The 17335-nt window shown below is 34.5% G+C and overlaps 1 non-coding gene across 1 annotated transcript; it reads right to left on the bottom strand.

Annotated features, from left to right (window-relative positions):
- Nucleotides 1–970: 970 nt before the first annotated feature.
- LOC130977747 (small nucleolar RNA R71) lies at nt 971–1078 on the bottom strand. Its single transcript, XR_009085425.1, has one exon. It is a non-coding gene; the product is annotated as a small nucleolar RNA R71 (small nucleolar RNA).
- Nucleotides 1079–17335: the final 16257 nt, after the last annotated feature.

Genomic DNA, 17335 nt, shown 5'->3' with positions numbered 1-17335 from the left:
AAATCTTTTTAAATTGTTTTCAAATCATATCTTTTCAATCATATCTTTTTAAAAGCATAATTTTTTATCATATCTTTTTAATCACATCTTTTTCAAAACAGTTTTTAATCATATCTTTTTTATTTCTAATTTCAAAATCTTTTTCAAAAATTACTTGATTTCTTTCCCACTCTTAGTTTTCGAAAATCAATTAAAGTTTTTCAAAATGTTTTCAAAATCTTTCACTTAATTTTCGAAAATTTCTTCCTCTCTTTTCACATCCTTCTATTTCTGGAGTACCACTCTTTCTCAATGCACAATTCGAACTCTATCTGATTAAGTTCGAATTCTTCTCCTTCTTCCTTCTATTTTTCTTCTTCTCTGACACCTCAAGGAATCTCTATAATGTGACATAGAGGATTCCACATTTTCTTGTTCTCTTCTCTTTCATATGAGCAGGAACAAAGACAAAGGCATTCTTGTTGAAGCTAACCCTGAACCTGAAAGGACCTTGAAATGAAAGCTAAGAGAAGCTAAGGAACAACTCTCTGTAAAGGACCTAACAGAAATCTTCAAAGAAGAAGACATGGCAGCCGAAAACAACAACAATGCAAACAATGCAAGGAAGGTGCTGGGTGACTTTACTGCATCTACTCCCGACTTCTATGGGAGAATCATCTCTATCCCTGCCATTGGAGCAAACAACTTTGAGCTTAAGCCTCAATTAGTTTCTCTAATGCAACAAAATTGCAAGTTCCATGGACTTCCATTGGAAGATCCTCATCAGTTCTTAGCTGAATTCTTGCAAATCTGTGACACTGTCAAGACTAATGGGGTTGACCCTGAGGTCTACAGACTTATGCTATTCCCTTTTGCTGTAAGAGATAGAGCTAGGACATGGTTGGACTCACAACCTAAAGAAAGCCTGGACTCATGGGAAAAGCTAGTCAATGCCTTCTTGGCAAAGTTCTTTCCACCTCAAAAATTGAGTAAGCTTAGAGTGGAAGTCCAAACCTTCAGACAGAAGGAAGGAGAATCCCTCTATGAAGCTTGGGAAAGATACAAACAATTGATCAGAAAATGTCCTTCTGACATGCTTTCTGAATGGAGCATCATAGGTATTTTCTATGATGGTCTGTCTGAACTATCCAAGATGTCTTTGGATAGCTCTGCTGGAGGATCTCTTCATCTGAAGAAGACGCCTACAGAAGCTCAAGAGCTAATTGAAATGGTTGCAAATAACCAATTCATGTACACTTCTGAAAGGAATCCTGTGAACAATGGGACAAGTCAGAAGAAAGGAGTTCTTGAGATTGATACTCTGAATGCCATATTGGCTCAGAATAAGATATTGACTCAGCAAGTCAATTTGATTTCTCAAAGTCTGTCTGGAATGCAAAATGCACCAGTCAGTACTAAGGATGCTTCATCTGAAGAAGAAGCTTATGATCCTGAGAACCCTTCAATGGAAGAGGTGAATTACCTAGGAGAACCCTATGGAAACACCTATAATTCTTCATGGAGAAATCATCCAAATTTCTCATGGAAGGATCAACAGAGACCTCAACAAGGTTTCAACAACAATAATGGTGGAAGAAACAGGTTTAGCAATGGCAAGCCTTTTCCATCATCTTCTCAGCAACAGACAGAGAATTCTAAGCAGAACCCCTCTGACTTAGCAACCATGGTCTCTGATCTGATCAAAACCACTCAAAGTTTCATGACTGAAACAAGGTCCTCCATTAGAAATTTGGAGGCACAAGTGGGACAGCTGAGCAAGAAAGTTACTGAACTCCCTCCTAGTACTCTTCCAAGCAATACAGAAGAAAATCCAAAAGGAGAGTGCAAGGCCATCAACATGGCCGAATTTGGAGAGGAAGGAGAGGAAGTGAACGCCACTAAGGAAGACCTCAATGGGCGTGCACTGACCTCCAATGAGTTTCCTAATGAGGAACCATGGGAATCTGAGGCTCAAAATGAGACCATAGAGATTCCATTGGACTTACTTCTGCCATTCATGAGCTCTGATGAGTATTCTTCCTCTGAAGAGGATGAGTATGTCACTGAAGAGCAAGTTGCTAAATACCTTGGAGCAATCATGAAGCTAAATGATAAGTTATTTGGTAATGAGACTTGGGAGGATGAACCCCCTTTGCTCACCAAAGAACTGGATGACTTGTCTAGGCAGAAATTACCTCAAAAGAGACAAGATCCTGGGAAGTTTTCCATACCTTGTACCATAGGCACCATGACCTTCAAAAAGGCTCTGTGTGACTTAGGGTCAAGTGTAAACCTCATGCCTCTCTCTGTAATGGAGAAGCTAGGGATCTTTGAGGTACAAGCTGCAAGAATCTCACAAGAGATGGCAGACAACTCAAGAAAACAAGCTTATGGACTTGTAGAGGATGTTCTGGTAAAAGTTGAAGACCATTACATCCTACTGATTTCATAGTCCTAGAGACTGGGAAATGCATGGATGAATCTATCATCCTTGGCAGACCCTTCCTAGCCACAGCAAAGGCTGTGATTGATGTTGATGGAGGTGAACTGATCATTCAAGTGAATGAAGAATCCTTTGTGTTTAAGGCTCAAGGATACCCCTCTGTCACCATGGAGAGGAAGCATGAAGAGCTTCTCTCAAATCAGAGTCAAACAGAGCCCCCACAGTCAAACTCTAAGTTTGGTGTTGGGAGGCCACAACCAAACTCTAAGTTTGGTGTTGAACCCCCACATTCAAACTCTAAGTTTGGTGTTGGGAGGTTCCAACATTGCTCTGAGTATCTGTGAGGCTCCATGAGAGCCCTCTGTCAAGCTACTGACATTAAAGAAGCGCTTGTTGGGAGGCAACCCAATGTTATATTTTATCTATTTTCTTTTGTTATTTTATGTTTTTTTTGTAGGTTGATGATCATAAGAAGTCACAAAATCAATTGAAAAAGTAAAAACAGAATGAAAAACAGGAAGAAAAACAGCACACCCTGGAGGAAGAACCTACTGGCGTCTAAACGCCAGTAAGGCTAGCAGGTGGGCGTTTAACGCCCAGTCTGGCACCATTCTGGGCGTTTAACGCCAGAAAGGGGCACCAGACTGGCGTTAAACGCCAGGAAAGGGCAAGAATCTGGCGTTAAACGCCAGAAATGGGCACCAGCCCGGCGTTTAACGCCAGAATTGGCTCAAAACGTGTTTTTTCATGCCATTTGGTGCAGGGATGACTTTTCCTTGACACCTCAAGATCTGTGGACCCCACAGGATCCCCACCAACCCTACCACTCTCTCTCTTCTTCACCCATTCACCAATCACCTCAACACCTCTTCCCCAAAAACCCTTCACCTATCAAATCCCATCTTTCTCTTCACTACTCACATCCATCCTTCATAAAACCCCACCTACCTCACCCTTCAAATTCAAACCACTTTCCCTCCCAAACCCACCCATACATGACCGAACCATGAGCCCCCCTCTCCTATATAAACCCTTCTTCACCCCTTCATTTTCACACAACCTAAACACCACTTCTCCCCCTCTTTGGCCGAACACAAAGCCATTCCCTTCTTCCTCATTTCTTCTTCTTCTACTCTCTTCTTTCTTCTTTTGCTCGAGGACGAGCAAACCTTTTAAGTTTGGTGTGGTAAAAGCATTGCTTTTTGTTTTTCCATAACCATTTATGGCATCCAAGGCCGGAGAAACCTCTAAAAAGAGGAAAGTGAAGGCAAAAGCTTCCACCTCCGAGTCATGGGAGATGGAGAGATTCATCTCAAGGGTGCATCAAGACCACTTCTATGAAGTTGTGGCCTTGAAGAAGGTGATCCCCGAGGTCCCTTTTTCACTCAAAAAGAGTGAATATCCGGAGATCCGACATGAGATTCGAAGAAGAGGTTGGGAAGTTCTCACCAACCCCATTCAACAAGTCGGAATCTTAATGGTTCAAGAGTTCTATGCCAATGCATGGATCACCAAGAGCCATGATCAAAGTGTGAACCTGAACACAAAGAATTGGCTTACTATGGTTCGGGGAAAATACTTGGATTTTAGTCCGGAAAATGTAAGGTTAGCATTCAACTTGCCTATGATGCAAGGAGATGAACATCCTTACACAAGAAGAGTCAACTTTGATCAAAGGTTGGACCAAGTCCTCACTGACATCTGTGAAGAGGGCGCCCAATGGAAGAGAGATTCAAGAGGGAAGCCGGTTCAATTGAGAAGGCATGACCTCAAGCCCGTGGCTAGAGGATGGTTGGAGTTTATCCAACGCTCAATCATTCCCACTAGCAACCGGTCCGAAGTTACTCTAGACCGAGCCATCATGATCCATAGCATCATGATTGGAGAAGAAGTGGAAGTTCATGAGGTTATAGCCCAAGAACTTTATAAGGTGGCGGACAAGTCCTCTACCTTGGCAAGGTTAGCCTTTCCTCACCTCATTTGTTACCTCTGTTATTCAGTTGGAGTTGACATAGAGGGAGACATCCTCATTGATGAGGACAAGCCCATTACTAAGAAGAGGATGGAGCAAACAAGAGACCCCTCTCATGATGAGATCCCTGAGATGCCTCAAGGGATGCACTTTCCTCCACAAGATTATTGGGAGCAACTGAACACCTCCCTAGGAGAATTGAGTTCCAACATGGGACAACTAAGGGTGGAGCACCAAGAACACTCCATTCTCCTCCATGAAATTAGAGAAGATCAAAGAATCATGAGAGAGGAGCAACAAAGACAAGGAAGAGACATTGAGGAGCTCAAGCACTCCATAAGACCTTCAAGAGGAAGAACAAGCCGCCATCACTAAGGTGGACCCGTTCTTTAATCTCCTTGTTCTTTATTTTCTTGTTTTTCGAAAATTTATGCTTTATGTTTGTCCATGTTTGTGTCTTATGATCATTAGTGTCTTAGTATCTATGCCTTAAAGTTATGAATGTCCTATGAATCCATCACCTTTCTTAAATAAACAATGTTCTTAATTAAAAAAAGAGAAGAATTGCATGAATTTTGAATTTTATATCAGATTAATTATTTTGATGTGGTGGCAACACTTTTGTTTTCTGAATGTATGCTTAAACAGTGCATGTGTCTTTTGAATTTGTGGTTCATGAATGTTGGCTCTTGAAAGAATGATGAAAAAGGAGACATGTTACTGAGGATCTGAAAAATCATAAAAATGATTCTTGAAGCAAGAAAAAGCAGTGAATACAAAAAAAAAGAGAAAGCGAAAAAAAAAAGAGAAAGAGAAAAAGAAAGAAAAAAGAAAGAAATAAAGTTGTGATCCAAGGCAAAGAGAGTGTGCTTAAGAACCCTGGACACCTCTAATTGGGGACTCTAGCAAAGCTGAGTCACAATCTAAAAGGTTCACCCAATTATGTGTCTGTGGCATGTATGTATCCGGTGGTAATACTGGAAGACAGAGTGCTTTGGGCCACGGCCAAGACTCATAAAGTAGCTGTGTTCAAGAATCATCATACTTAACTAGGAGAATCAATGACACTATCTGGATTCTGAGTTCCTAAAGAAGCCAATCATTCTGAATTTCAAAGGATAAAGTGAGATGCCAAAACTGTTCAGAGGCAAAAAGCTAAAAGCCCCGCTCATCTAATTAATACTGATCTTCATAGATGTTTTGGAGTTCATTGCATATTCTCTTCTTTTATCTTATTTGATTTTCAGTTGCTTGAGGACAAGCAACAATTTAAGTTTGGTGTTGTGATGAGCGGATAATTTGTACGCTTTTTGGCATTGTTTTTAGTATGTTTTTAGTAGTTTGAGTTGAGTTTTTAGTATATTTTTATTAGTTTTTAGTTAAAATTCACTTTTCTGGACTTTACTATGAGTTTGTGTGTTTTTCTGTGATTTCAGGTATTTTCTGGCTGAAATTGAGGGACCTGAGCAAAAATCTGATTCAGAGACTGAAAAGGACTGCAGATGCTGTTGGATTCTGACCTCCCTGCACTCAAAGTGGATTTTCTGGAGCTACAGAAGCTCAATTGGCGCGCTCTCAACGGCTTTGGAAAGTAGACATCCTGGGCTTTCCAGCAATATATGATAGTCTATACTTTGCCTAAGATTTGATGGCCCAAACCGGCGTTCAAAGTCACCCTCAGAATTCCCAGCGTTAAACGCCGGAACTGGCACCAAAATGGGAGTTAAACGCCCAAACTGGCATAAAAGCTGGCGTTTAACTCCAAGAAGAGTCTCTACACGAAAAATGCTTCATTGCTCAGCCCAAGCACACACCAAGTGGGCCCAGAAGTGGATTTTTATGTCATTTACTCATCTTTGTAATTCTTAAGCTACTAGTTTCCTATAAATAGGACCTTTTACTATTGTATTTTCATCTTTTGATCACTTTAGATCTCTAGATCATCTTTGGACATCTAGTTCTTAGATCATTGGGGGGCTGGCCTCACGGCCACGCCTAGACCTTGTTCTTATGTATTTTCAACGGTGGAGTTTCTACACACCATAGATTAAGGTGTGGAGCTCTGCTGTACCTCGAGTATTAATGCAATTACTATTGTTCTTCTATTCAATTCTGCTTGTTCTTATTCCAAGATATTCATTTGCACCCAAGAACATGATGAATGTGATGATTATGTGACGCTCATCATCATTCTCACTCATGAACAAGTGACTGACAACCACTTTTGTTCTACAAGCAAACAAGGCTCTAATGTTTATCTCTTGGGTTCTTTAACCGGAATCTTCGTGGTATAAGCTAGAATTGATGGCGGCATTCAAGAGAATCCGGAAGGTCTAAACCTTGTCTGTAGTATTCTGAGTAGGATTCAATGATTGAATGACTGTGACGTGCTTCAAACTCCTGAGGGCGGGGCGTTAGTGACAGACGCAAAAGAATCACTGGATTCTATTCCGGCCTGATCGAGAACCGACAGATGGATAGCCGTGCCGTGACAGGGTGCGTTGAACATTTCCACTGAGAGGATGGGAGGTAGCCACTGACAACAGTGAAACCCTTGCATAAGCTTGCCATGGAAAGGAGTAAGAAGGATTGGATGAAGACAGTAGGAAAGCAGAGAGACAGAAGGGAGAAGCATCTTCATACGCTTATCTGAAGCTCTCACCAATGATATACATAAGTATCTCTATCTTTATCTTTATGTTTTATTCATATATCACCCATACCCATTTGAGTCTGCCTGACTAAGATTTACAAGGTGACCATAGCTTGCTTCATACCAACAATCTCCGTGGGATCGACCCTTACTCGCGTAAGGTTTATTACTTGGACGACCCAGTGCACTTGCTGGTTAGTTGTGCAAAGTTGTGTTTATGCCATGGTATTGAGCACCAAGTTTTTGGAGCCATTACTAGGGATTATTTGAGTTGTGAAAAGTAGTGATCACAATTTCGCACACCAGTTGGCAATTTACAAATAAAAAGAATGCATATTTTTTGAAGAACCTTTGCATCGAACACCATTTTTCCTCTGTAGTGCACCCACAAAATAACAAACTCGCAGAGGCAGCTAACAAAATTATTTTGCAAGATTTAAGGAAAAAATTAACAGAGGCCAAAGGATGTTGCGCCAAACTTAGTCCCAAAATCTTGTGGAGTTATAACACAACACCACAATCATCAACTATAGAAACATCGTTCCGGCTAGTATACGGTGCAGATTCAATGATGCCGGTAGAGATCTCCCAATGATCACTACGATCCGAGCTCTTGAAAGACACGACCAATACAGAAATATGATTAATCAAGCTTGACACACTAGATGAAGAACGCGACTAATTAGCCAGGCTATGATAACAATCTATGCAACTTGCCATACAGTGGAAGTGTAACAGGAAAGTTCCGCCAAGAATACTACAACAAGGAGACCTAGTACTTCGAAAAATTGAAGAAGTTCGAAAACCTCCAGGACATGGAAAATTGGCTGCAACCTAGGAAAGCCCTTTTAGGGCGTCAAAGATTCATGGGAAAGGAGCTTATTCCTTAGAGACATTGATTGGAACTGAGTTAACTAGCACTTGGAACATATCCTATTTAAAGTTATATTATAGCTAATTTTTTGTAAAAGATGGAACTAAGATGTACTCTTTTTCCTGATCACGAGGTTTTTTTCCACAATGGGTTTTACTCGGATAGGTTTTAACGAGGACGATCACCCTGCACCTTCCACAACTGAAGGTCTTATTAATAAAAACTACGCCATTTTTTGAATTGTCCACTTCATACAAACCAACACATCAAAAGTTGGAAATCACATTGAAATAATCAAAATAGATATCATTCAAACATCTAGCGTTTTTCAAAACAACCCTGACACCAAAAGTCGGTCTCAATCTAACAAACAAAAACCAATATTCAACAGATCGGTCAAAGTCCAAGATTAACAAAATTCAAACAAAAGTTTCAAAATAAAACAATACAAATTCAATGCCCTAGAGGTCTTTATCAACAGAGCAGCATTTTCATCCTCCACTTCATCAGCTTCGTCCTCAACGAGTTCCCTATTAACAACGATTTTTGTAACATCAAGCTTGCCAATGTTAAATGCGGGTGCAAAAGCAGCCACTTGGCTCCGGCCCGATCAGAGCCCGCAACAAACATCTCTAATACATCATTCTCTAGCTCATGAATCTTGGATGTCATCTTCCCTTTGTCATTATCATTCTCTTTAATTTGATTCTGCGACAGACGAATTTGATCCTGGAGCTTTGTGATCTCTTCCTCCCCACTTTTCATCTTAACAGTAACATCTATGATAACGTCTTCTTTTTCTTTCACAGACTTCTCCAAAGTCGCCACTTTCTCCATGGTAATGTTTTCTTCAGCACCTAACAGTTCAGTAGTCCTACCCATGCACAACAATCTTGATGCAGCTATCTACAAATGAATCATATCATCAGACTAAACAAAAAAGAGATGACCAATAAAAGAGCAAACAAAGTTAAATAGAATTTACCTGCATATACTTACAAACACCTTTCTTACTAACTCGTTTCACCATCCTCACATCACTAGCATGTTGCGCAACCTTATCAGAAAGCTCAGTTATCGGGAACTACTCACTCTACAAGGATTGTGCGTTCACTAACTCAATGAAGCCATGTAACTTCTTCTGCCTTTCAAAAACATACTTGTCACCAGTGCCAGCATCCAATTCCTCCTCGGAAAGAATCTTTAAAGACTTCTCCGACTCAAGCCTTTTCCTTTTAGGTGGAGGAATAGGCCGAGCGCTTGATTGAGCGGCATCAGCGCCTATTTCCTTAATCACCCCCGAGGCACCACCATCTTTGTCACTCTTTTTCTTCTGGACTAAGAATGATTGCAACTGAGAAGTAGTCAAGTTTGGAACTCTTTCACCTACAGAACTAACAAATGTACAATGTCAAACAAAAAAACACTATACAACAAATTTCCCAAACCCATTCAGTTACCTATATAGGCCCCTAATGTTTCCTTATTTGTGTCCAACTTTAAAAGTTCAGAAATGGACAATAGCTCCCCTACCGCAAAGAAATTCACCATGAAATCCAAAAACAAATTTTCTTCGTCACTTCTTTCAATATCTTCTAATATTTGCATCTGCTCCGGACACCAGTAAAGATGGAACATTTCAACTAACTCATCATCTAAGTAGAAAGGGTATTCGATTTCCGATGAACGAACCTTTACAAACATAGCTTTAAAATTTTTAAAAGAAGATTTATATAAAACAAACAATGAACGACCAGGGTAGCTACTAAAGTTATTCTAGAGACCTTTTCGCACATCTTTAGATTAAAATAGTGAGAAAAGATATTTAGTGAAGGAGGAAACTCAAGAAACTTCATCAAACACTCATAGGCTCTTAAAAAATCTCATTAATTTGGATGCAGTTGGGAAGAGGCACAGTTTAACTGCGTCAAAATATTACACTCAAATTCTGAAAATGGAAACTTCAAATGTAGCTTCGTCAGACAAAGGGTATATAGCTAGAAGTATGCCCAATTTTCCCTTCTCTCGCAAACTCTTTCTTCGCTGTTACAGGGAAGCAGCTCCACGCCAAGAATTGCACCATCTTTCACCAATCTTATAGAATTAAGTTCAGCAAAGACTCAGCAGTACTGTAAGTCGAAGCATGATGCTTCACATCAATATGCACCCAATTGTATATGTCTTTTTTTAACCTCCACCACTTTACCTCTAGCCATCACCGAAATAAACAAAAGAAAAAGACAAAGAACTACTAACTTTTTGAAGTTATTTCCTTTTCAGCTTCAAACAAAGTCCAGTAGATAATTTGTCTCTTTCCAAAGCAAAAATGGTAATAAAGAAACAAATAACACCACTCTACGATCTCCCACTAAACTAACGGTTGGATTACAAAACTGTTCACTTACCATGGTGATGGGTGGTGGTGATCTTCTCGAAATAACTGCACAAGAAGTTATTACAAGACCTACACCTTTTTGTATTCCAAAAAAGTAAAGCAATCAAAACCAAGCTTGCCCTTGCTTACTGAAACGACGCGCGTTGAGCTTCTGGGCTCAAAGATAAAGCACTAATTTAAGGTATAAGGCTATAAAGAAAGCTCAACTTGCTAACAATAATTTAGCAAGTCAAGTTTGGGGGCTGTGTTCTATAACCCTTGTACTTCAGATAGATAAGGTTATACTTCGGATTCTTTTTCAACATTTTCAAAACAAATAACTGTCCACCACAAAAATTGCCATCCTAAATATCTCATACTCACCCCAAAGATCGAAGATGGCAGTGAGAGATCGATTACCCTAAACAACAATAAATAGTAACATTAGCTGAGCAAAAATGGCAGATCGAAAATACAAATTACAATCCTAGTATTTTTGTTTCTGTTTTATACTATTGACTTGGGTATTGGGGTCTTTTTTTATAGGTTCCACGACCATGTTTGAGCTCTGGGGATTACCCAGTACTGCTGTCCAAGAAGTGCTGAAGCATCCACCCTCTAGTAGCGACGAGCTATAACTCAGAGTACACTTGACAGAACACCTACGATTATTTTCTTTTTAAATTTATTTTTATTATTAAATTAAATTTGAAATCGCCCATTATTTTCTAAAAAGGATTTGAAAGAGCGAAAAGCCTGAGTACGAGGAGTACAAGAATTTAAAACAGTTACCTAAAAGAGCAAAGAACATGAGTCTCTACATTAATCTAATATTTTAATTTTTTAGTGTACAGTTACTATAATCAGAATAGTGGGCAGAGAAAACCAATAAATGAGAAATTTAAATAAGTGATGGAAGAAGATGTCAAATTAAAAATACTGGAAGTTGAATATTCCTTGCACCCGTTACAAATTTGAAAATAAATTTAAATAAAATTTTTATATATTCTTTTAAGTATTAAAAATTTGGATTATTTTAATCGTAATTTTTTTATAATAATACACATATCTCGTTTATACTTATGAATGTATCTCGTTTACACTGTAAATGATATATATGTATAATCATTTTGTTTACGTAGTAAATAAAATATGTAATGTAACTTAAAAATGTAAATAATGTCCAAATGACCTATTTCAGTAAATAAAATAATTAAAATATTTATTTAAAAAAATTCGATGAGTTATAAATATTTTTTTCACAATCAGACTGATGCGTGTATGTCATATTGCATGAGAGACATGAAAAAGCAGATCACGTCAATCAAGAGTAGTTATCGTATGTGCCTGACTTTCGGCTGTGTTTGATTTTGTGGACAGGACACAGAGATATGAAGAGTAAATATCTAAGAAGTGTTTAGATAGAGAAACCGTCTCATGGACAGTTTTATTTGTTTTCGTGTCTACTTTTAAACAAAAGACAATGATGGACATAAAATTTAGAAGAGTGGACACGAATTTTTAATAAATTTTTTTCCTTTTTGTCCATAGATAATTATCTTTTTTTTAAAAGAAAAAAATCCTAATTTGAGATTCTTCTCTGGATCGTAGTTATCAGAGATTCTCAAGTACTTTTCTTTTTTTCTATCTATGTGTTCTTCTTCTTTTATTGTATTTTTCTTCTTCTTTCAATTGGGGTAAAAAAAAACCAAATTTAATACCTATTAAATCTCCCAATTTACATAATAAAAAAAATTTAGAAGTAAAAAAATAAAAAATTTAAAGAAAAATAAAAATGAATTGTACCAAAAATTTTGAATATTAAATTAGTAAAAAAGGCTGAATTGACAAAAGCAGAATTTAGCAGATATAATATGTATTATTTTTCATCATCCTTCAATAATTGGGAGAAGGGTTAGACAGCAAAAAAAAAAGTGAAAGAGAAAGAGAAAGAGGAGGATATGAAAAATATATCTATTTTAGTTATTTTACATAATATTTTAGTATTGTCTATGTATATTTAAATATAATATTGAATATTACATTAGTATTTTATACATTATATTTAAATACAATATATAAAAGATAATTTTTAATATTTCTATTTTATAATTTTTGTTTCAGTATCATATTTTGTACTATCTATAAAAACAAATACAGCCTTAACACTGTTACCATCTCTTAGGTTAACTTTGACTATAAATACACGGTAGCCAATTAAATTGTATTCCAATGTAAAAAAATGATCAAATAATATGCAAGATATTTTTTAAGGAGTAATATAGATATACTAAAAATAAAATAATTGATAATATAGTTGATTGAATTGAGATGGGACCATTTTCATATGATAATTTATTTAAAAATAAATAAATTGAAATGATACATGAAATTTTAACATTATTCTTAATATTGAATATATATGCTTAGTTGTTTTGTGATTTATATTCTTTTATTAATTAAAAGAAATTAATAATATTATTGTAAAAGTAAATAAATAAATATTATAAAATTAAACATTTTTATTAAAATAATCACTTAAGTAAATTATTTATTGTTAATTATATTTATTTTACCTAAAAAAACAAAATAAAAAATATATCACAAATTTAGTCGCTATATATTTATATACTTTACATGCAAAAATATTTCATGGGAATAAATAATCATCTACTTGTATTTATATATAATTAAATATACTATTTTACACAATTTTCTAATAAAATAATTATCACAAGAATAATCAATATTAATATAAAAGAATAGTCAAATTTGCCATAATTGAATAATTAAATTTTTTCACGAATACTAAATATGAACTTTTATATAGTGGATGTTTTTTTGTGTTTATGTAATATAGTTAAAAATTATTTGACATGTTTTTTTTATATAACAAAATTAATATCAGTATAAAATTTGGAGTAATTATTCAAATCAGTCTCTAAAATTTTTAAAATTAAACATTTTAATCTTCAAATTTTAAAATACACAAAACAATCCTCCAACGTTTATTTCTATTAGACAATACATTTTTTTTCTGTTAGTCATTAACAGTGATTGTTAATGGAGAGGAAATTTTTTATCTAACTGAAATAAATATTAGAAATTATTTTGTGTACTTTAAAATTTGAGGGACTAAAATGTCTAATTTTAAAAATTTTAAGAATTAATTTGAATAATTATTCTAAAATTTTACAACTTACACAAATTTAAGCTGATATATTATAATTTTATTTGAAGCTAAATTTTATCAAAATTTAATAAAAATAATCTTAATAATAGGTAATTATAATTCAGTGGTTATACTGATTAGATAAACAAAAGATAATTTAAATAATGTTATTTGAGAAATAATTTTATCCAATTGTCTTAAATAAAGTTGCACTACATAATTGTCCTCTTTTTTAATATGTAAATCATGGTATCTAGGTAAATTTTAAATTTTTTTCATAAAATTTATGAACATACAACGATTTAGTAGGATGAAAATATACTAAATTCTTATTTCAAAAGCAATACTACTAAATCGTAAGTATACACGGAGGCACGGGGCACTGTAACAATTAATCGTTGTATATTCATAAGTTTTATAAAAAAACAAGAAAAAAATGGAATTGTGTAATGCAACTTCATTTTAGGACAACTAATTAAAATTATTTTTCAAATAATTTATTTATATAAATTATCTTAAATAAAAAGTAAAATTTTTGTTTCCAATGTTTTCGTCCTATTTAACTTTTTAACGTTTTAAAATCATCTTAATTTTGTCTTGTCATCAATTTTGTTAATAGATCTCTAACGACAGGATAACATTGAACCAATTTTAAAATGTTAGAGACTTAATTAGGACGATTTAAATTAAAGACAATTTTAAAATTTATCTCAAATATTAGACAATACTTTACTTTTTTACTTAACTTTAAACTTCATTCATCTTAACTCTTTTTTTGTTTATCCCCACTTCATAAATTAACTATATAAAATACTTTTTGAAATATAATTATAAGTTATTCAACTAATATTTTATATTATTTTAACTATATTTGTATATTTAATATTATATTTTACATTATGCTACATCTATTAATATATAATCCTATAACATTTTTATAAAACAAGGTTTTGAAGATAGTGGAATTCCAACTTGTCAATGCTCTCAACTATAGATGTACTATTCATGATATGTATATCATCTACCTCATGCCATGTAATGATTCATACATATATTCTTATTGGCTTATTGGCTTATACCATCCATTACATGCCATATTTCAGTGATTCATACACCTTCCTTTTGTATGTACTTTTTTATTTTTTTTCTCTTACCTTTTTTATTTCTATTAGATTGTAAATTTTTTATTTTTAATTAAATATGTAACTTTTTTATTAAATATGTTGCTTTTTATTTTTTTGTATTTACAAATATCCCTTTATAATTAACTATAATTCACTCCTAAATTTTACTAGATTTTAAATGTTTAATAAAAAATAAATAACTATATTAAGTGAATACTAACAAGAGTAGCTACATAATTTATCTTAGCCAAAAGGATATTTAAAGTAGATACAATTTTTTTTGCTGAGAATTATGCAAGCTTGAGTATATTTATAAAGTAAAGAGAATGTCCCGAGTACAAATTTTATTACAATTATAGGAAGTGTTTACTTATTTCATGTATTGATCCCAATCACACGTGAATGAACCTTTTATCCTGTCCTTATATTCATTTCAAGTACTTCATGTACACTGAACCATATAATTTTAAAATTTTATACACCTCTCAGTGTTATCATTTTTAAACCTTTGTCATATTCTTCACTTTTGCTTTGTCAATTGGTTACTGCTTTTTCACTTACATTGCAATCAATTTTCTGTTTATCATGATTGCTCATGTTGATCAATGCCCAATCACCATTGCTTGCTTTATATCGTTAACATAATTTCAAAATCTTTTTGATTTATCTACTCTGTGTTCATAATCAGTTGTACAATTTTTTAGATTGCATGACACTCTCATTAGTTTTTTAAATATTTCGTTTGATTTTTATTTTCAATATAGAGTAAGTATTTCCATTTAGCCACTTTTTCTATTTATACTACCATACCCTCTCATGGTTCTTTACTGATTAACATATTTTTTGTTAATTTTAGTTCCTTTTCACTCCACCATCACATCCTTTTCTTATTATTTACGTTTAGCTCTTCTATCCATAATGAAGTTTCATTATCAAGGCCGTTATTTTTTCATGGAAGTTAATCCTGATATGGTAGTGTATCAATTGAATAATCTCTTTATTTTAGTTTTTTTTTACTTCTATTTGTTAAGTCATCTTCATCTTTGGTTTGTTTACGTTGACATAATAAATCATAATTTTTGTTTTACAACAGGAGATGGGTGAATTGCCATCTATATTTTACAAGAGATTCAAGGATGAATTATCCACCAATTTATCCTTTTATGATTTCTCTGGCAATGAGCTCCAAGTTATCATTGAGAAGGGTCACCGTACTGCAATAATTGTTGCTAGTTATAGCAATTTTTACATGTTGTATGGGCTTAAACAAGGTGGTTGGTTGAGCATTTGTTATGCTGGGAAGGACAAGTTTCTTATTCTTGAAGTTAAGGACCACAATATGCGTTTTAAAGAGCCCTGTTTTCCCCCAATTAAACTTTCTGGTGATATTAAGCCATCTATTTCTGTTAAGGATGTCATAGATCTTTCCGAGTCTACTGATGTTCTTAATCCTGTTTTACACTCTGTAAACTTTCCAGATATTAATGTCTCCCATAATGAATCTAATCAAAGTTCTTTTAATAACTCATCACCTCTTGAGTCACCATTTTCTGTTCATGTTCATGATTTTTTACATAAAGAACTCCCTGTTTATTCTGATTGCATTGCAGATCACATCCAAGGCAGTGTTACGGACAACGATATTCCATGTGAAATGGTTATTGGTCCTGCAAATATTTCTGATCCTTTTAAACAAGTTTTGTCATTTGAGGAGGTCCCTTCTTCTTCAAATTGTCCTAATCCTTTGAATGTTAGTTTTTTGAGTTGCTATCATGTATTTAATGATCAACCTTCCCTCTCCATATATTCCCACTTATTTCCTGATATCCAGCAACCTGTTTCTACCCCTGTAATTTTTTCTTTACCGTCGGTTAATATTAATGTTGAACCACCTTCTCCTGTTTTTTCTGTTGTGTATATTTTGGAGAAGCCTGTATCCTTTTCTCATTCTTCAAACTACTCTATGGTAATAACATTGCATGTTACTCTATTCAAGTTGCTGTTTGTTTATCATCATTATGATTGTATTTATTTTTTTCTAATTTTTATTTTTTTGAATAAATTTTTATTCAGCTTTTGACTTCAAGATTTGCCTCCCAGGCATTCCCATCTCGATTTGATCATGTTAATGTCATCCAACCTGATGGACCAAATGTTGTGATGAAATTACGCTGGAGAAGCTCAACATCTTCTGAGGCTTTTCTTACAAAAGGCTGGCGTAGATTTTCCTTGAAACATGGACTTAAGGCTGGAAGTCTTCTTCGATTTACTGTTTCTTCTGATGATGAGACCACCATGTCGATTTCAATTATTAGTATTTAATTTTGTTGCCAATATCATAGTTTAGTTGTTGCCGTCTGAGTTTATGTTATGATTTTCTCCTAATTGTAATGTTTCATTATGTCAACTATGGCTATATTGTAATTTCATCTTCATTATATTAATGCCAAATTTCCTTTTAACTTACTTTAATTTTGATAGCATCCTTTACGCTCATTGTATATTTGTATCATACCTCAAGATTGACTTAATTAATCCTTATTTCATCTGAAGTATATGAATACTAAATTTTGCTCTATTTCTTTAATTTCCCATTCCAATTCGAATAATATTATTATTCAACTTAAGCTAATGTAATCAATCCTATTCAAGCCCATGTATTTCTCATATCAGTAGTTGTTTTATTTCTTTGAAAATCACACAATTTGTATCAGAAAAGATGTTAAATTTCTTTGTTACATCTA

This window comes from Arachis stenosperma, chromosome 4 (assembly GCF_014773155.1).
Source record: "Arachis stenosperma cultivar V10309 chromosome 4, arast.V10309.gnm1.PFL2, whole genome shotgun sequence".
Lineage (NCBI taxonomy): Eukaryota > Viridiplantae > Streptophyta > Magnoliopsida > Fabales > Fabaceae > Arachis > Arachis stenosperma.
This window is presented reverse-complemented; position numbering and strand designations above follow the sequence as displayed.